The 21739-nt window shown below is 46.0% G+C and overlaps 1 long non-coding RNA gene across 1 annotated transcript in view; it reads right to left on the bottom strand.

Annotated features, from left to right (window-relative positions):
* Window positions 1-633: 633 nt before the first annotated feature.
* The window catches only part of LOC129386150 (uncharacterized), an 89949-nt gene continuing 68843 nt past the window's right edge, over window positions 634-21739 (bottom strand). The window contains exon 3 of the long non-coding RNA XR_008613612.2: window positions 634-728. This is a non-coding gene — a long non-coding RNA (uncharacterized lncRNA). The remainder of the gene's footprint in view (window positions 729-21739) is intronic.

Here is a 21739-nt window from a genome sequence, read left to right as displayed (position 1 = left end):
TTCTCATCGTTCTTTCAGAACGTAAACAGATGTTAATCTGATAGATTACACGCAGGTATTGCGTATGTAGGACGGTAAAACACAACGGCTTGTCATTTATCGCCCGCAATAATTTATGCAGATTTAAATTATTACGGGAGAAAACTAATGCATCCAACGAGCCATGCTGCTTTCTATGGCAAACTGCTTAGCGAAAAAACAGGGAAGGTTCAGTTTACAGTTTACTTGAAGCAACGACGAACGAAGGCTGAAGCTTTTCTTAGTGATATTTTTGCTGCTGTGATTATTGCGCTTCTACACAATAGAGAACGGCTGCTAATTCCAAATTATTAAAATCAGCCCATTAGGTTTCAGTGCCTAAAGCTCTGACAGCGTCCCGGTTCGCTATTGCCCGTATCTCTTGAGGGAGAAACACATTAGTGTATGCAGTGATCGCTAAAATAATTAAACCAAGATGCTGGGTGCAAGGTGCACACCGGCCAATCAGCCATGCTAACATCTCCAACGCTGAAGTCGGCATCTTTCTTTAAAAAATAAGTTCATAGGGCAACAATTTTAACGTGTTCTTGTTGAACGTTGTTCTAATTCCCTCTGGGCACTGCGAATTTGTTTCTTTATTTCTTTATAAGCCAGGAAAGCGATTTGGGATCTTGGCGACGGACGCGAGTGGATGACGGCGCCTGCGGCGGACATCAAAACGAGCAGAAGAGAGCACCCATAAGATATTGCTGCAAAAAAAAAAAAAGAATGATCAGTGTATTTTGTGGATTTGTGCCTCGGTCTCACAAAGTAGCAGTCAGATGTTCTACTGCTCAGCCATTCCGCTTTTTTTTATGAATGGTATTTATTTCGGCGAGTTAACATCGTGTACAAGTATTAGGCAGGAAAAAGCAAAACTCTCCCTTTAGAAATAACCGAAAGCCCGATTGGTAAGAATAGTAACCAATAAAGAAAACGAGTATAGTTGACCCTAAAAGGGAGACAGCGACAACTACTAATCAATCGAGGATACCAGTCTGGTTGAAAGCCTCGTTCCTATCGCCTTTCATGCTTCTAATATGAATTGACCTGTTAAAGCTTGGCTACACAAAAGAGGAATTTTTGTATATTCTGTCAATTGGCGCCTTGGCGCCGATACAACAGAGCATTGGTTTCACAGTTGTGAAGACGCAATATTTTTGGGGACGTGTTGAGTAAGAACTTTGAATAAAAAATATTTGAATTCTCGTTACGTTCGATATTTGATAGCACCTGATGGGCCCTTTGATATGTTTTTACTAATGGGAGTACAAAGTTTACGGAAGACACGAATGTTGAACCACAACGCTGAGCCCGTTGTTTCTTTGTCTCTGAGTCATTCCACAGATGTTATAGAAGGGAGCGCGGCCACGCCGCTATCTGCTATATGAAAATCTGATGCCATGCTGTGCTGCTTGCCCATGAACAACCCCGAGGTGAAAGAATCTAAGTGAAGCCAGTGGTGAAATGCGAAAAGCAGGACAGGAAAGAAGTGGAACATATAGTCATGCCTCCTCACTTTAGCACCGGGGAACGTTCATTGTTGTTGTTCCTCTGAACAAGTGGCACATTCCCACCGTGGGGGATTGGCCGCAGATTGGGCGGACTCCACGAACCGAGGAAGGTGACCTTCATTGCGGGGAAGGTTGGTTGGTTGATCTGTTTACCATCGGTTAGTGCTACGTCTTCCCCAACAGAAGACAACGTGGACTAGAGACGACATTGGGTATGTCCCAGTATTCGGAGAAGACGGCTATAAAGAGAGTTAAGGCCGACACTGGTAGCGGTGGTGGTGTTTCAGCAGGCGGGGTGGTATACATAGCCGGCACTTGTCCTCCTGAGCGTGATATGAGTGTCCCTATGTGCGTCATCAGGTGTCGAAGAGCCCCGTGTCTCGCATGAAGGCCGACAGCGCCCACTTAACGCCTGGTTCCAGTTCTGACAAAGTCGGCAAAAAAATTAAAGCTTCGCGAAGGCAGCATCGAAGCCGAAAACAATGCAGCTTACTTTGCTGTCCAAAAAGGATGGTCGCTGATCAAAATGCTTGGAGAACTCGATGTAATCATCGTCTGCACACAAGAAAGCGTAGTCGCCCTTTTCTCATGCGCTCAATATAAGCTCTACGTTGAGTTTCTTTTATCTAGATTCGCACATTTTAAATAAAGGTAAGGAAATAGAGATAATATGGTGCGTTTTTAGCTTTTTTCTTATTGATGCGAGCTGGGTAAAGCTGCCGAGATGTCTTCCATCAGATGCGTCCCATAATTTGGGCTCGGAGCTGTCTTCTTAGCTGTCAATGTTGACTGTCTCTGATGGAACGCAGAATTATAGGGCTCCTATACCAAATTTTCGAGCTTCATTTAAGTATTCCATGTTAAACCGTATGCATCACACAGAAAGCTGGCACAAAATAAGCGCATTCGGTGTGGTCGAAAACCTGTATTTGAATTTTTTTTACATCACAGTTGGACAATACAGCAGCCAGACAACCCTGAGTAGTGAGGAATTGAATTCGCATTCCCGGAAACAGCTCCCTTCGCGTAATGGATGCCGACCTCAAAGGTCATGCTTTGGTAAAATACTAACACCTAGAAGCGATTGCAGAGAGAGAGAGAGAGAAAGAGGGTAATATAGGAAGGCAGGGATGTTAACCAGTCAATAGTCTGGTTGGCTACCCTACGCTGGGGGAAGGGAGAAGGGGAAGCCAGAGAAGGGAGAGAGAAGGTGTAGATACGTGTACGGACAGCACTTGAGTTAAAGACGCTCGCGCAAACCAGAAGTTCTCAGAAACCATAAAAGTGCCTTCACTGGCTTCTCAGCCGATGATCGGTCGGGACGTTGCTCCAGTAACTAGCGATTGCGGGAGGAGCAAATACGTCATGGCCACCGTGCGTCGTGTATGTACGCGTGCGTGCGTGCGTGCGTGTGCGTGTATGTAACTATATTAGGCTCTGTACACTAAGCGACAAACTCAGAATAACCGCACGACCATGTTATGGCCCTTTTAAAACGCCGCCATTGAGAAAGGTTGTTCTTTCTTATGTTTGTTTTTTGAAGGCGGATTGCCAGCGCACGTCTTTGTATGTTTCATCGAACCGATACCAGACCACACAGTGCAATACTTACAGCGTATGATTGACCCACTATATGAACGTGTGAACCCACTATTGCGTCACCGTTTTGCAAAATGGGCGAAATCGCCTTTATTCATTTTTATGCGCAGTCAGGTAAAAGCGCGTCGCTTTTATTACTTCCATAGGTACTAACAGTAACCTGGCATTTAGACGAGACTAACGAACAAATACCAACATTTCTACAAACTCTTGCGCTATGCCTTCTTGCATTTCTCCTAGGGTCATGTTTTCGTTAATTAGTCAGTTGTTACGTTTCGCCTACGACGCGCGGTATAGCCGGCGCGGATGCAACGGACGCCGGGGCTTCGTTCAAAGTGGCGGACATTTTGGCCCGTTCAGCGCCGCCGATACGCCTCCCCGCCAAGCGCGTCCAGGCATGTTTCAATGCCACGTGTCTTCAAGTGTGCGTGTGTGTGTGTGTGCATGTTGGTGCTCACGCTTGTCAAAGCGCGGCAGCCGGGGAGAGGAGCTCCCCAAGTGTGAAGCGAGGAAGTCTGACCGGCGCCGGCCCGGCGGATGCGTCACTGCACTCGTCTCAACCTGTCTCTCAGCGTGTCCGTGCCCCGTCACGTGCGCCTCTATCGAGGCGTTCCTTCTTGCCCTCAACTCCGAGAGTATAAGAGCAGCTGCCCCCGGACGCCAGGAGAGAGGCTCCGATTTCTTGCGTTGAGTAGCGTGCTCTCCCGTCTCTCCACTTCGGTCGACCTGACCGGCCGCTCTTTGCGATGCTAGAATAAACAAGTTGTTCTGTTAGCAGTCGACTCACGCTTTGCCAGGACCTTCGGATGCTTCCAGTTGTGCCCCAGGCCGCCAGGTCAACGCTACCCTTGGGGCTTGCGACCCATTTGCAACAACGGGTGTCAGCGCTGAGATTGCAACACAGTGTACGCATGGCGCCTTAGATACTCCAACGTGGCCGATACATCCATGGCGATCATTTTTGCTTACTATCTATTAAACTAATGAATGCAACGCTACGTATGTTTCAAGAAACTGACTGCAATATAAAATAGAATTCTTCCTAGGTAAAAAGCTTGTTCACTGATTCTTTCTGAGTTACGCATTCATGTTCAGTTATCTCTACATGACCAAACATGGTCATCTAATACAAATGTTTTCTCGTCTTTCTGTGCGTCAAGGTACTAGATTTCAGAGCATAGACTAACGGTGCCATCGCTTTCAATAAAGCGCACGTGATCATATCTTTGGAATAACTTACAACTATAGAAACAATGACACGCATACATTCCCCATACAAGAACTCAAGAATAATAATTTCACATCTTTTCCCTTTAATTCAGCCGACTTGCCCTAATTGCTTTTATTTTTCTTGTTGTTGATATCTACAGAAATGTAGGTAAAGTAACAATGACTGAAAGTTTACTTCTTCAGCTGAAAAAAAAAAGAAATGGTTGTGCGAAAACAAGGATGAATGTTTCCGTGCCACATTGCTTCCTACCAAGGGTCGCCATTCGCTCGTGCTCACTACGACGTGCAGAGTGTGGACAAAGAAATGCGGATGTTTTCCCATTAGGTCCCGAGCAAACAGTGGCACGTTGACACGAGCAGGCGCCGAGAAGAAGGAGGAAAGAAAATAAAGCAAACGGCGGTTGCCGAAGAAACAACGGGACATTTAAAGCGAACAAAAATTCCGAACAAAAACTTCTGCGAAATGAACTGGGTGTGAGTATGAGCCCTAAGAGAAGGAGCGGAGCTGCTAAGCGACGAAAGCCTCAGGCGACAGCGCGGGGCGACAAGCAGTGAGAAGACACGAGAGAAACCGTTCATTGGAATAGGGCGCGTAGTGGTCGGTCTGTAGAAGCTGGACATTGTGGAATTGAAAGGCTGAATGATTGGCCTAGTTCGCTCATGCAGTGCTAAGCGAGAGAGCGAAAAAGAAAACTGAAGTAGGTTGGTTGTTTGACTCTTCCGTACCTCTTGCTCTTTGTCGGTTCTCTATTTTCTACCTACGCCATGCGTTGAAGCCCCGAAGGCGAAGCATACCAGGAAGAAATAAAGATACGGTTATGCTGGTCAGGCAGTTAACATTACAAACGCGACACAATTATTATTCCCATTTTCGTCAGCACGTTTTGAGCTAGTAACTATATAGCGCAGTTTGGCGATGTCAAAAGCACCCGCCTAACTGTTTGGTATTTGTGTCCTGACCTCGGGGTCCATGTGTGCGTGTTTATTTTTCTTTTTTTTTTTTTGCGTTTTCCTCTCTGTCATCTTTCTAACCCCTATCCCCCATCCCCAGTGTAGGGTAGCAAACCGGAGACTCATATCTGGTTAACCTCCCTGCCTTTCCTCTTCATTCTCTCTCTCTCGTGTCCTGACCTCGAGAGCTTTGACCACCGGTCCAACACCAAGTAACCCTAGACAGGGGTGTATATTATATATATATATATATATATATATATATATATATATATATATATATATATCGATGCTGTAGATGTATTCCATCAAAGAATCAGCAATACCATTTTCAATCAGCGTTTTAGAGGGCTTGTAAAGAGAACGAACCAAGCCTGCGGCATTTGCTGTTTTACGGAGCAGCGCCAATTAAAGAAAAATATTACGCTCGAACTGGCCAAATGCCAGTCCACCGTGACGTCGAACATAATACCAAAGTAGTCTCTTTCGCATTGGTCATGTGCATGGCATGTGCTTCACATGAAAAGGGTGAATGTCAAAACAACAATAATACATAGGAATGAAATACGTTCGAAATTATCAATAAAAATACTCTTTGTGAGCGTATTTGTGAGGGCAGTCGAAGCCAGAGGGTTCCTGGACTAAGGAGCCTTCCCACCTTAGGGTGATACCCGTCCTTCCTCGGGACACTGTTTCGTATAATAAACGTTTCTTTCTCTTGTGAGCGTCTGCCAAAAGCAGCTGTTTGCTAAACCCACATTTGCGACGTCATGCTCTTCTACATACATACTGGCTAAGTATTCTTGGTTATTTGAAATGAGAGTAATAGCTTAGGAAGGAGTGCCGGAATCTAGGAATACAGCAGTGAAAAAACGCAAAGGTCCATAAACTCTTTTTCGCAGAGAAATCGCAGTAGAACGTGAAGGGGTTAATACTGGTCTGAAGAAAAACTGCCGCCAAAAAGACATTCGTCCTCAAACGTAATGATATAGGACCAGTAGCTGAGCACTGCTAAGCTTTGTTTTGGCTATCACAAAAGAAAAAAGAAGGACAACTAAACCACAAGGCCGAGAGCTCTCCCGTTACGGATGGCAATAAACGGTGCCGGCTCAGAATGATCCTGCTGTGCGACGTCTTATCGACGCCATTACGAGGTGCCCAACTGGCAAGCTGTCGTAGGTTCGAGGCGTGTAGTGAACAGCTTACCAGCTGAGAGAGCGAAACGCAGCGTAATTTAAAACTAACGAAAAGGTCAATACGTCTCTCTCTCTTCGCAGTCTCCTTTTCATCTGCCCTTCATAGATTCAGCGCCAATTTATGGCTCCTGCAGACGCGTCGATGTGCTTTGCGCGGAAGGCTATCGACGACATAACAGGCGGGCAGGGCGACAATCGAGCGCTGTAAGCGACATGAAGCCGTCTTTAGCAGATGTCAGATTTTTCCGGTATTTGGCGCTGAGAAATTGTGCAAAAGTAAACACACTCAATCAAACTTTGGTAATGATTAGTTACAGAAGAACTATAAACATATCTAGGCATCATTGTCATCTATCCCACTTGCCACTTTGCTACAGCCTTGATCCATCCGGGCATTGAAATCTCGGGTGCGATGTTGAAGAATAAAGAAAGAGTACACATCTAAAGAAGAGGCAAGAAGTTGAACCAGGACAGAGTCTGCTTGAATAATCTTAACTCGAGGAGGAGGGAAAACGGGTGGAAAAGAAAGTGAGGAAGACAGGAAGTAAGCTTGATACACCGAAAAAGGCGCAAAACAGCAAGGAAAAGACCGGCGAAAGGAAAGGACGTCACCTCGCAATTAACAACTCGCTTGTCTTTTCGTTGGTGTTTTCCGCCTCTTTCGCTGTATGACGAATCTACCAACTAGCCCAACAACAAGTTTTATTAAGGACGTAAGCTAAACACACACAGAAATAATTTCTGTTGTTTGATGATGTGATATACACCACATCATCGGAATGAAAGCCACATGCCCACGCGATAACAATGGCTGATACTTCGCGAGATAGTTGGGACTGGCCACAGATAGAAACTAACGTGGTGCTCAAACGGCTTCTTTGTCTTTGTTGAACAGAACACGAAAAAAAGCACCTGTACATGAAGCGCTAAACCTTTACTAGCCAAAATATAGTACACATGTGCTGAATTATAAGCTTAAAAGCCACTATCCCTCGTGAGCGAAGCAGGCCACAGAGCGCACACTTGAAATATATATATGTATCGATTATTAAAGGTTCGGAGTGAGGAACACTAATGCTCCAAATGCACGAAATCTCGGGATGCATGCTTTCTGTTTTCAACTATACCCACATAAGGAGCATATAACCTTATGGCTGCCATGCTGAAACTTGATCGACGACTGCAATACAAGGCAATGATGTAGACCTATCCAAACAGCACGTGTGCCAAAGAAAAAATAAGCGTCACTGGGTATACATGCCAGAACGGACTTGGAGATATTGAGAAGCCGATAAATAGCGGTCCTACAATGAACGAGAAAACAGGCGTAAGCACCTCGGTACTCTTGAAGGGACTCGAGCGCCTGTTGTGAATATAATATGAAACCAGAATTGAGGGTGACGTCGCCGAAAGCCCTTCATGACAGGGCGCCGTTTATCAAGTGGCGAATAGCTTGTGTACGTGCGCGGGCACTCTAGGTGATCATCTTCGTGGGAACCTTGCTCATGCTACGCACGCACGCAAGAAATACAAGAAACGAGGCCAAAGAAATAACACAGACATTTCAGGAAAGAAAAGATATACCTGACATTTTGAGCGAGAGCGTCAAGATAAGTACTACGAGAGAATCGGGGACGCATCTTTGAGCATTACATCACAGAACTTTTTCTGCAATGTAAGACGTGGACATACTGTCAGCCTAGCATGCTGAAAGTGAATCCGTAGTCCAGCAGTGGTTAATTAGTTTCCACGGCACCACATATGGAATAGACAGCGCGCTCTGCCTGTCGCTCTTAACACAAAAGAAAAAGATGTAGCAGGAGCCACAAATAATGCTGGCACGTACTATCTCGCACGTGTGAATCATACGGATAGAGCACACGGGGCTTGGTATGAAAGGAAGGAGGGAAAGTTGGCCCCATAGGTTAAACGTATTCTTATACGTAAACTTTCGAGCATATATGCCAAGAATCACGCAGTCTCATGTGTAGTAGAGCTTTCCTGTGGGTTAGTTGTTGAAACAAGTCGTGTTCAAGTGCCCCGCTTTAGAGACACAGTACAGTATAAAGAATCTCCGGACTCCAGAGGCTGTTTCATCGTCTTAACTCAATAACTGCGAACAGAAGATAATAGCACCTGACTTCTCGTTGCGATTGTAGGTTCTTACGTGATTTTCGAAGGACTTTTGCTTACCTCGAGCCACCCCAATATTGTTAGAACACTTTGCGAAAACTCCACTTATATCTGAAGAACTCTTCGAAACTCCCAGACGAAGTTAAATGGCTGTCCCGCCATCTGAAATACCACGTGCCTGTCTGCCTCCATGTCGTACTTTGTATTAACGCTGTTACCCGCCCTTCAGAATAAATTCCAGCCAACTAGCCCAATTTGCTGCCTCAGCTGCAACGCGATGCAATCGTATACTTGAAGATAAACATTTCAACAGAATTACCTGTCTGGTTGGGAAATCGATTAGAACTGTCAGACTGACTCCACCCAAATAAGTGAATTTTATTATCCCGATCTTTCGTAGCCTTTTGGGCTCCTTCGTCAGGGGGTATTTTTCGGGGGAGGCGGTGTGCAACATTTAAAGGGTCTTTCGTAAAAAGGTGGGGAGCGTACGAAAGGTGGGGAGACACTTGATATCCAGGAATGGGGGGGGGGGGGGCGGCGAAAGGGTTGGATTGCTGCAGTGGTGCTGGTTGGCTGGGATGACCGATGATGGGAGAGCTTGACCCATGAGAGTGCTGTTGACAGGATCGGAGCAGGGGGGAGGACGGGCGGGCACGGAGGAGCGCAGAGGTTTAGGTGTTGGTAACCGCGACTGGGGACCTACCTGGCTGGGCGTCTTTTTTTCTTTTCGTCATGTCACCAAGGCTATGGATACACACCGAGGGTAGGTTGCCCTTCAAGCGGTTTATGTTACCCCCCGTATTCTGCATGTGCCATGACTCCAGTAGTAGTCTCTTTCGCAAGTTCGTCTCTGTTTGAAGGATTTGGGTTTCTTGGAAAGCAATTTTGGGGTCGGCGTCTTCACAATGTTCAGCGACGGCGCTGCGTATACAGTTGAATGTTCTGACTCCCCCCCCCCCCCCCCCCCCCTTCTCGTGTTGTCTGGTTCTTTCTTTTAGATTTTTGGTTTCCCGGATGTACGACGCCGGTCAGTCGGCACAGCTGATTTTGTAGACGACGCCCTAAGCTTTTCTTTTGGAGGACGATCTTTTGGTTTAGAGAGAAGGATATTGACAGTGTTTCTTGACTTGGGCGCAACTTTGAGGCCTTTTTTCAATATTCGGCTGAGAGCATCGTTGGTACATTCGACGTATAGGATAGACACTCGTTTCTGGGGTAAGGGAGAAATAAATGGTTGAAGATCCCGCACTTTGTAGTGCCGTTGAGCGGAAACACGGGCGGGAAGAAACGGAGTGCACAGCACAGACACTCACTTACAACTGAAGTTTAATGAAAGGTTTTCCAGGAAGCGGAGGGCCGCACATGCGCAGTCAAAAGGCTGATACAAAGCTGAAGCCTAATCACAGGCAAAAAATACTAACGCCCAAGGAGTTGCCGTGAAAGCAACTGACGAGACACTGACACACGTGGCAGATTGTGCGTATATCTGGCCAGCCTCAATAATTTATCTCGCCAGACTGTCATTACACTTGTTTAAGATGGATGCATGTCTAAATAGCTGAGTGCAACCGCAATCTTTGATGTGTGCAGGTAAGTGCATACCACTCGCAATAGCCTTTAAAGACGCCAAGTGCTCCGTGAGTCGGTCGTTTATACATCGATCCGTTTGGCCAATGTAAACTTTACCGCAGCGGAGCGGTATCTGGTAAACGACCTCAGTGGCGCAAGTCACTAGGGAGTTTACACGTCTCTTCTCACATGCATTTTTTTAACTTTTCGCTCCGATTGAGCATTAGAGAGCACAACCTCGTGAGCTTACAGGGGGCTGTGAAAACTACGTCCATCTCATGCTTGCATCCTACTTTCTTCAGGTTGTGCGAAACTGCATGTATGCAAGGCATCACCACAACCTTTTTTGGTTTCCCCTTTTCATGTGGGGTTGCGGCGGTTGCCATTTCGAGCTTCTTTCAAAGCGAACCACCCACGGCCACCAAAAGACTCGAGAGAAAGCCCGAACTTTCGAGACATGACACCTGCAAACTGAAGCTGTGCTCGACCTTGTGCAAACAGGACTTTCTCAATGCCGAATTCAGGCAAGACAAGGCAATAACTCATTTGACGAGCTTAGTATGTGAGGAGTCATAAGGTAGAAGACTTCTCTTGGAGCGTGGTAAATATTCCCAACAAACATCGTCGTCCCATTTAAAATACAAAGCAAGGTCTAAAAATTGCAATGCACCGTTGGAGGGAAGTTCAATGGTAAAAGACAAAGAATATGAAGTATTATTAAAAAGATCTAACACACAATTAGCCATTGATAAGGGCGTTTGGTGATTCGGTACGCTTAAAAAACAAGAAAGTCATCAACGTATCTGTACGCTTTTAAAACACGCCTTTCTAAAAGTTCAGGTTGCAACTGGCGGTCCAATTTGGCTAAAAAAATCTCACAGAGCACAGGTGCAACACAAGAGCCGATGCATATACCCCTCTTTTGCAAATAGGTATCGTTGTCATAGCTTACGATCGTGGAGCACAAATAACGCTTCAAGAATTCTAAAGAATTGCCCACATTGACTAAGGAGGCATTTTGAAAGGGCACTACCCCATGAAAGTCAATCGCATCACGGACTGCTAAAAGACGACTCATCATGCGGCACAAAGGAGAAAAGTTCCTCAGCGTGAATAGAGACGCCGTAGTTTGCTCCAGGCAATCCTTCCGCTAAGTCCTGCACGAGCAGTTCCGAGTTCTTTAACTTGAAGGGGCCTACAGGTGTCAACATGTTGAGATGGCGTTACAAGAAAGAACTGACATTGTGCTACCAGCAGTGATCTTCTGTGACGATGGTGCGGAACGGACACAAATCTTTGTGTGTTTTTGCAGTGAAGAATACTTCGAGGACATCACCTTTGCAGGGTGTGACTGCTTTTCTGAGGCCTTCTAATTCCATGTCAGTTGAACCTATCTACTCTGTGCCGTACGACGAGTTATATTTAGCAATCCGTGATGCGATAGACTTTCATGGGGTAGTGCCCCTTCAAAACGCCTCCCTGGTCAATGCGGACAATCATTTAGAACTGAAGTGTTATTCGTGCTCCATGATTGTATGCTATGACAACAATGCCTACGAGCAAAAGAGGGGCATATGCATCGGCTCTAGTGTTGCACCTGTGCTCTGTGAGATTTTCTTTGTCAAGTTGGATCGCCAGGTGCACCCTGAACTTGTAGAACGGAATGTTTTAAAAGTTTACAGAGACGTTGATGACTTTCTTGTTTTTTAATTGTACCGAATGACCAAACGCCCCTATCAGCAGCTAACAGTGTGTTAGATCTTTTTAATAGTACTTCATATTCTTTGTCTTTAACCTTGAACTTCCCTGCAATGGTCTGTTGCCGTTTTTAAATCTCGCTTTGTATATCAAATGGGACTACCATGTTTGTTGGGAATATTTAGCATGCTCCAAAAAAAGCCTTCTATTATGACTCCTCACACAGTAAGCTCGTCAAACGAGGGATTGCCTTGTCGTGCCTGAATTCGGCCTCGAGAAAGTCCTGTTTGCTCAAGTTCGAGCACAGCTTCATTTTGCAGGTGCCACCTCTCTAACGCTCGCGCTTTCCATCCAGTCTTTTGGTGGCTGTGGGTGGTTTACTTTTAAAGAAGCTCAAAATGGCAACCGCCGCAACCACACAGGAAAAGCGGAAACCAAGAAAGGTTGTGGTGATGCCTTACATATATGCAGTTTCGCACAACCTGAAGAAAGTAGGACCGAAGCATGAGATTGACGTAGTTTTCACAGCCCCCTGTAAGCTCACCAGGTTGTGCTCTCTAATACGCAATCGGAGGGAAAAGTGCAAAAAATGCATGTGAGAAGAGACATGTAAACTGCCTGGTGACTTGCTCCACTGAGGTGGTTTACCAGATACCGCTCCGCTGCGGTAAAGTTTACATTGGCCAAACGGATCGATGTATAAACGACCGACTCACGGAGCACATGGTGTCATTAAAGGCTGTTGCGCGTTTTATGCACCTACCTGCACACATCAAAGATTGCGGTTGCACTCCGCTATGTAGAAATGCATCCATTTTAAACAAGTGTAATAACAGACTGGCGAGATAAATTATTGAGGCTGGCTAGATACACGCACAGTCTGCCACGTGTGTCAGTGTCTTGTCAATTACCTTGATGGATAAAGAAATTAGATATCTCTTTGGACGTTAGTATTTTTTGCGTGTGATTAGGCTTGAGCTCTCTATCAGCATTTCCACTGCGCATGTGCTGCCCTCCGATACCTGGAAAACATTACATTAAACTTCAGTTGTAAGTGAGCGTCTGTCCTGTCCACTCCGTTTCTTGTTACCCGCACTTCCGCTCAACGACACTACATGATGCGCTAATTGGCCCAACAGTCTACGCTTCTATCCCGTAGTTTCTTCTCTTTTTTTGTTGTCTGGTTGTTTTTCGAATGAAGTCCTCTGTGTAGCGATTCCTTTTAGGTTCGTTGAGAACCGTTCTCTTTTCTTTCTTTTGATATGATTCAGATAAGGAATGGGTTTCAGCTCGTTTGAATAAAGAAAACATCAGATATCAGAACAGTAAACATCAGATATTGCAAGTTATGCAGTAACTGAAAGTACGAGTATATTTTCGAAAGATTGGTGAGCGAGTCCATGGTGGCTTGTGAGAAGAGGTACTATGAGCAAAGGTATTTTGACATCTACAATACATTGCTTAGATGGCCCACGTTCGGCATGTGATCAGATGTCCTAAACTCATTCATCATGGCTGCAGGAAAATTGAAAGGGTATTGATCTCTCATACAATGAAAACTGCTTATTTTTACAGCACAGCCAACGAATTGATAATGCGCAAAAAAAGAGGAAAACAATCCAATCGGTTTGAATGCCGTGGTCTTATAATCCCTAAACAAGTGAAAGAAAAACATAAGTGATTGAAACTGCTTATCTGGGAAGTTAATTTCATTTATTAGTAAAGATGCAGCGTTCAAGAGCGTTGAGACCCATTGTATATAGGAAAAATAAAGATCAACAATCATGAGCGTACTTTGCAAGTACTAGTTGAAGAAGGATCGTGTAGGAAAAGGAAACGCAAGGTGCCAATATAACGTGTATAAAATCTTAAGGAATGAAAAGACCTAGCACGCTTTCTGCCTGAAGTACACTTTAGTGACTAGACAGAATGCGATGTTTTTATTCAACAAAGCCACGGAAAACCTTAATTCGTTGTGTTTATTTAGTTTGAAAGCAACCGTGTCGTCACGACAAGCGCCGTTTGCCACAAGGAACGACCCAAGGAACGAGCAAAGTGCTAGCCATGGAAAGCATGCAATGGGTATCATAAGGCAACATCAAAAGTAGCATATAAGCAAGAAAAGACTAAGCGGCTAGTGTTCTTTGTGAATAAGGAGAATTAGATTGTGTATGTCTTTTCCATTATAAACAGTTCATAAAATAAATCACATAAAACAAATTGGAAAGAAGGCACCCCATATAAATGCCCATGACATGATCATACCCAGAAATTTTGGACATTGCTCCTGCGGGCATCTGTCGAACTTCACCACAGTTCACCAGCGTAACACAATTGGCAGAATTTAAAAAAAAAAATGTTATTTCAGAATGCCACCCATATTTAAAGAACTTTCAGTTATTACGTCCAGAGGGTAGACGCCTTTATAATAAGATGCGTTTTGACAGTGCTTACTCGTAGTAGCAGTAGTAATAATAAACTTTATTTAAAGTGGATTGAAGTAAATCTTCTTCACTGCGCTGCTATGTTATAGCAATGTTTTAATGCTGACCAAAACATTGGTACAACGCAGCACAGATGTTATTGCTATTAGCACCGACATGGATACGTCTTACTAACGCGTCAGTGAGGTCTGAGCGATGTTTTCTGCGATAGCAATTATCTGGACACCCCAAACAAAATTTTGCCACCGTTGTCGCCATGAGGTTTCGTATACACTTAGGTCTATGTATGTTATATATCTTGCCCTGCTATACGACATTCGGTATATGCGGGCTATATTGCCGCAGCATTCTATCACTAAACTTGCTCAGACAAGCTCTTACATGCTTGACAAAATTATTACTTAGAATTTTCAGAATGATAGTCCACAAACAAACGTCATGAAACAAAAGACCGACAGCGCATGGCTTTTATCTTAAATCTTATGAGACTTAAATATTAAAAGTGCGAAACAATAACAGAGCTCAAACCTGAACATAATGTAATTTTATTGGAGTGGCTGTGCACTACTTCCGGGATCGGCCCAGGAAAGAAGGTTTGAAACACAAACGAGACGGAAAAGTTGTGTTAAAGTCGCTAAGAAAGGCGTTGGCTTTAATTAACGCACATAAATTAAATTGTCCGATGGCAGGATTCGAACCAAACACCCTTAGCGCAACAGCTCGTTTTTACTTAGCTTACGTTTACTTCAATTCATACTGCGATTACCTGCTAGGAGTCTTACACTTGATTTATTCCGAAGTGTTAAAAAATTATGAGGTTTTACTTGCAAAACCACTTTCTGATTATGAGGCACGCCGTAGTGGAGGATTCCGGAAATTTCGACCACCTGGGGTTCTTTGACGTGCACCTAAATCTAAGTACAGGGGTGTTTTCGTATTTCACCCCCATCGAAATGCGGCTGCCGTGGCCGGGATTCGATCCCGCGACCTCGTGCTCAGCAGCCTAACATCATAGCCACTGAGCAACCGCGGCGGGTATTCCGAAGTGTTGCTATCCTATTAATTGTTTGGCCCTTATGATGGAAATGGGACATTTTCATAAGATACGCAAATAACTCTCAATAAGTTCATTTAAACTGATGGTTTAGTAGAACATTTACCTAAATATGCGCATCACATCACAAAAGAGAAGTATAATTTTTATGCATTACTTGGGTGTAAATGTAGAATGCCACCAATATCACCGTTAAAAGCTCAGTAGCGCCGACTTGTCTCCTCTTTCATGGTGGTTTCTCTAGAACCATAATAGCCTGCTATTTTGATCACTCGCACATTTTAAATACCTGCCTCAAAAAACTAGAACATCATGAAAGAGAAAGTACACAAAGCATGAGCAGACGTTTGCTAAATCTTGTCTCTACCACACGGGTACACAAAAACATAAAAGTCTGCGTTAATGCTAACTTCTAAAGCGGGAGGCTATTGTGTTGCTCTGAATTCAAGTTCGTGCGGAGCGTATGCAAATCGTACCGCTATCGCCAAAGTAACTCGGATCGCTGGGTGTTACTAGTTCCACGGAAAGTGCCAATTTGCATAGTCCCAAAGGTTTTCTATGTTAGCCGGGTTCAAGTTAGGTATATCTGAGAGCAGCGCTTCTCGCTTCATTAAACCCTATCCATGCGACAACGGTGCTTCAGAGAACGCGCACATGAACAGGCTATTGTTGTTTCTATACACAAAGAGTGCAAAAAATGTGCTTTAATTGTAAGCAAATTTTGGTCCTAGTTCGAGTTTACGTTAAGGAGGGCTCTTGCACTGCTTGAGTCTACTGTCTTTATTGTGTCGTGGCCTATGCGGACTACATTCAAAGGCCACACGGCTGGCCGCACCTCCAGAGGCACAGTGGACAAAACTCTTGCAGTAATAAAGGCCCGGCGTGAAATAACTAATAGAATAAGAAATAAAATATATACAGTCGTTGAGATAAGTTCTAACTCATTCCAGTACCAAGGTTAGAGTCTTATAGAACGATTGGTTCGTTTCGAATTATCCCCCTTTATACATTCGTCACGTTGAAGCACATATTGCAGTGATGAACTACAAAGTACAGAATGAAATCAGCCGGGATTAGTCAATTTAGTGGAATTACATTATCATGGCACTGGTAACCAGCTTACATTTCGAAGCGACAAATTTAGTAATAATTCTCGTAAAGCCTGAAAACCGGACGTCGGCGTCTATGTGAATTCTTGCATAGCTCATAGGCCCATTGAAAGTTTGAGACATAGCAGCTGAGCCAGCAAATCTCTTGTGCCATGAAATGTAGTCACAAATAATCTTGTTGCAGTGAAGATTTAGGCAGAATCAGCGCAGATACGAGCTGCTTAGTCCCCAAACGGTGCCTTTGTTTCGTTTTGTTCTTTGACGTCTTAAGTTTTCATTTGTGATATACTTCAAATTATCACAATCTCTTGCCCACCCACCTTTGGGCTCAAGAAGCTTGGCCTAACAATAAAGTTTATTTCTCTCTCTCTCTCTCTCTTGCCCAGCTGATGGCAAAAGTGCCTCGTTCTAACTGCCGCACTGTGAATGTGATTAAAAAGGTATGAGTTTAACTGCGAACGAATTCTAAGCGCCTCTTCGCATTAGACAAGCCCTTGCTAGAAAACCTTTTGCAAAGCAAACACTTAGCTGAGGTTCATTAAACAGTGCCGACACACCGCTCGTTAGATCGCGTCTCTTGTATTTACTGTTCTTTCAGGAAATTAGGCAAACTTCCGACGCAATTCGTCAGCTACACTTCTTAAGCTTCATAACGCTTGTTAAGTAATGTGCCGCGAAGGCTGTAGTTAACTTACCCGCTTCAATATTTCTTAGCTGCTCAGTCACAGCTTGACCATACGCTCTCCAGATATAAGATTACTCCCAAAGCAGCGGAGGAAATCTTTAAGCGTTTCGTATAGTGCCTCTAAAAAGGAAGAAACCGATGGATTAGACCTTAGCGCCTAAACTAACCCAGCTCCGGTCACTTAAATATTTGCCTGTACATCCTCTATATTTGCCTTAACATCTCCTACATTTTATCTAAACATATACGCAGCAAATTATATCACTTTTTTTAAGACGCAGTGAAAAAACGCACATACTAGCAGAAATCATCGAAGCACAGACCAAGGCACAGGTCGTGCGGCTGTCGACCACCAGGGCCGGCAGACGCATCCTAGGAGAAGCAGGGATAAATGCAGAGGCAGAGTGCAACGCACGCAAGGTCGCGCTCAGCGCGGCTGTCAGGGGCACTTTCAAAGTAGAACCGCTTCCAAGAAACGTCCACCCGCAATTCAACGAGGGGCGCTGAAAGGCGAGGGCCCGAGCACTGCTGAAATCGAGCGCCAACGGCCCGGGATTGGCGGCATTTGTAGACGCGGCCCAGTACGGGCGCAGCGACAGGTACGCGGCCGTCTCGATACACTGCGATGGTACGATCATTAACGCAGCATCGGCCAAGGGGGTAACGTCCGAAGTGGCCGAACAGGTGGCAATAGCAATGACAATGAGGGAATCCGAATGTCCTTACGTGTACACAGATTCGCGATCGGCGGCCAGAGCATTCGCCTCGGGCTCCATATCGCGGAAAGCGGCGGCCGTCCTCGGCAACGAGGGAGCCGCGGGTCATCACATCGTCAAATGGTTTCCAGCCCACATGGGGGTCGACGTGCACTCCGACTTTCACAACGCGAACGAGCTGGTGCACGGACGCGCGCGAGGACTCACGCACCGCGGCGATCGTGACGAGCGAAGTAGCTGGGAGCGAGGAGAGCACCGAGACCCGCTGCTCACCTCATTGAAAACATCAATCTGCTTGCTTACAAGGTCAGCAAGGCGAACAGACTTGGACATGGAACTGGAGAGGCTGCGTGCGGCACGCCGACAGGCGGAGAGGAGGTATCGGCGCACGAAGTCCGTCTTGTATCTGAGGGCTTCACGACGCATACAAAAGAAAGTCCAGCGTCGCATGGATAAATTGGAAGATAAGCGATGGAAAACTTTCTGTCAGTCGCTTGATCCCCGAAGAGAAAGAGAGACAGAGGAAAGGGGAAAGGCAGGGCGGTTAACCAGAGACAAAGATCCGGTTTGCTACCCTACGCTGGGGAGAGAGGGGAGGGGGAGGTAAAGTGGTAACAAAGTAGAGATAAAGAAAGAAAGGAGCATAGACACACAATCACAATCGGTCACTGTCACCGCATACTGTCATCGCACAGCAAGGTAACACTTGCAGCACTATCAACATCTGTTCAGGCTACAGCCGCTTGTCCAATTCTGTCGCCCTCAAAAACCGCAACAGTGCCCTCGTCGCCCTCTGCTGCGATGGCTTGTGATGGCGGCATTTTAAGATAAGTTCCTCTGTGAGAGGTCTTCGGTCAAAGCGCGCTATCGCGATTGCGAGTGATTGTCTCTGTAAATTATAGCGAGGACACTCACAAAGAAGGTGTTGAATAGTCTCTTCGTTACCACAGTCCTCACACGAGGCGTCGTCGGCCCATCCAATTCGGTAAGCAAAAGACTTGGTGAAAGCCACCCCTAGCCATATTCGACAAAGCAGGGTAGCTTCGCGACGGCAGAGTCCAGCTGGAATGCAAAGGCGTAGAGAGGAGTCAAGATTGTGGAGTCGGTTGTTTTGAAAACTTCCTGCGTTCCACAAGGAGAACGTGATGTCACGGCTGAGCATTCTAAGTTTTCTAGCGGCATCTGTCCTTGATAAAGGTATCGGCTGCTCGTCGTCCCCTTGAAGAGCCGACCAAGGAGCGTTATCGGCGTGTTCATTCCCTATGACTCCGCAGTGACTTGGAAGCCACTGAAATGTCACCCGGTGTGCTTTCTCACTTAAGGTATGGATTAGTTCTCTAATCTCAAATACCAGTTGTTCGTGTGGTCCGCGCCGCAGGGCTGATAGCAAAGATTGCAGTGCTGCCTTTGAGTCATTGAATATTGACCATCTTCGAGGTTGTTCTTGGCTGACGAGACGAAGTGTAGCGCGAAGAGCTGCAAGTTCGGCAGCCATCGGTGTCGTTGGGTGACATGTCTTGAAACTGATGGTGGTGGCTTTCACTGGTAAGACCATGCACGGCTCCAGAGGAACACTGGAGAGTTGCCGATCCATCAGTATATATATGTGCGTGTTCGGCGTACCTCTCGTGCAAAATCAGCAGAGTTAGTTGTTTAAGAGCAGGTGATGACAGCTCAGATTTTTTCCCTATTCCTGGTATGGTGAGGTGCACTGCGGGTCGAGCCAAACATCATGGAGGAATAGATGGCTTAGTTGTGGGGGTGAAGCCCGATGGAAGGCAGGTGTAATACTCCGAAATCGTAGTACAAAATGATGCCTGCGGCCTTTCTGATGGTAGTGTTGCCAGATGGTGGGAACGGGCACGGGCAACATATATACCATCGGTATGTATGTATGAATGGGGTCATGATACGTCTGGTGCAGCAATAGGAGCATAAGTTGCTTCAGAGCCGGTGCTGGATGATTGGACTTTTTCGCAATTCCAGGAATAGCAAAATTCACTTGAGGCTGTCGTAGGCACCACAGGGGAGATGAAGGCTTCGCCGCCGGTGTAAAAGATGTCGGTAGGCACTCTTGATGAGCGCTAATCCCTCGTGAAAAGGTCGATTGAGGTCTCTCGGCTGGTAGGGAGGCCAAATGATGGTCGGGGATCCTTGACAGATGGCGAATGTCCTCTGTCAAGGATCCCCGGATCAAGAGAGTCGACAGCTACATGTGTCTGGTTTATATGGTCTCCCGCGATGTCAATTGTTGCTGCTGTTGAGGTGCACTAAGGCAGCCCTAAACACGTGCGTAGGGCTTGACCTTGTATGCTCTCCAAGGCGCGAAAGTTCGTCTTGCACGCATTTGACAACACTCAAGCCTCAAGTGAGTTCAGTATGGCCTCATGGGAGACGTTGTCATATGCTCCTTTTATATCTAGACAAAGTGCTGCAGATAGGTGCTTCAGGCTTTTTTGGTTTTGGACCCATGTTACGATGTCAATGACGTTGTCGATGGATGATCGACCTCGACGAAAGCCTGTCATGGCGTCCGGATAGATGTTGAATTGTTCTAGGTACTATTCCAAGCGAACAAGAATAATTCTTTCCATCATTTTGCCGACGCAGCTCGAAAGCGCAATCGGATGATATGATGAGATGTCAAGCAGCGCCGTTCTGCCAAGACTCATTCTAGTAGTTGAGCAGCTCATCTTGTGCGTCACGTCCAAGGTGACATAGGGCAGCACACGTGATGCCATCAGGTCCTGGCGACGAAGAACGCCTGCAGGTCGCCAACGCAGCATCGAGCTCTTCGAGTGAAAATAACACGTTCATTTCTGGTACACGTGCCTCAGGGATGTCATTTAATGCTGCGCCAGTATTGATGGCCACGGACCCAGCAACCCGTGCACAGAACTCTTCAGCCACTTGAAGTTCCGAGCGGAGTTGGCTACGATGTCCAATGCTTCTCTCTGCGGGCAACTTTACACCGACTGGACTCGAGACCATTCACCGAGTCAAAGATACTCGGACCGTGCGACACCCGTCACTGGCTCGAAAAGCGATTCGTGCAATAGTGCAGTACTTGAAGTGCACCGGTTTAAGAGACCATTTATAGTGTCCTTGTGTATGGTGTCCCTCCTACACGTACTCAGTGCTTACTCTCTCCCTTTCTTCCTCTTTCTATTCCACTTTCCCCCACCCCAGTGTAGGGTAGCAAACCGAATGCTGTTCTGGTTGACCTCCCTGCCTTTCCTATCCCTGTTTTCTCTCTCTCTCTCTCAACGAAATAACAAAGTACTATCAGCTGTCGAGGACGACCTTCCCGCTCCCCCACGCTAAACTCACTAGACCACAGTCATCGATATTCAGAATGCTTCAGACAGCGTCGTTCCCCTCGAGAGGCAAACTGAGCCTTTATTCACCAGAGGTAGAGCCGCAATGTCCGGATTGTGGCGAATTGTACTGCTCGCTAGCGCACATGCTTCGGCAATGCTCCGCGTGAAGCGGCACCGTGTTCAGTAAAGAAGAAGATTGGGTGGACGCCCTGCGAAGCGACGACCACCAGACCCAGCTCCGGGCCGTCCAGAGTGCTCACGAAAGGGCGGAGGCTCACTGGCTTCCCGTCCCAACGTGGGTGCGGCCCGCGACCCCTTCCGACCACTAAACCAAGAGTGGGTGGGGAGGGGTTCCTCAGAACTCAATAAAGTTATTTCCTCCTCCTCCCTCCACCATGTTTGAGCGATTCCAATCCCATTAACAGCTTTGCTGTAAGAAAGAATATGTTAAAATATAGTTCCGTCTTTTAAGGATTGCGCGTTCCTCTCACGTGGGGGAATTT

Source organism: Dermacentor andersoni, chromosome 4 (assembly GCF_023375885.2).
Source record: "Dermacentor andersoni chromosome 4, qqDerAnde1_hic_scaffold, whole genome shotgun sequence".
Lineage (NCBI taxonomy): Eukaryota > Metazoa > Arthropoda > Arachnida > Ixodida > Ixodidae > Dermacentor > Dermacentor andersoni.
Note: the sequence above shows the minus strand (reverse complement) of the source record. Positions and strands in the feature narration are given on the sequence as shown.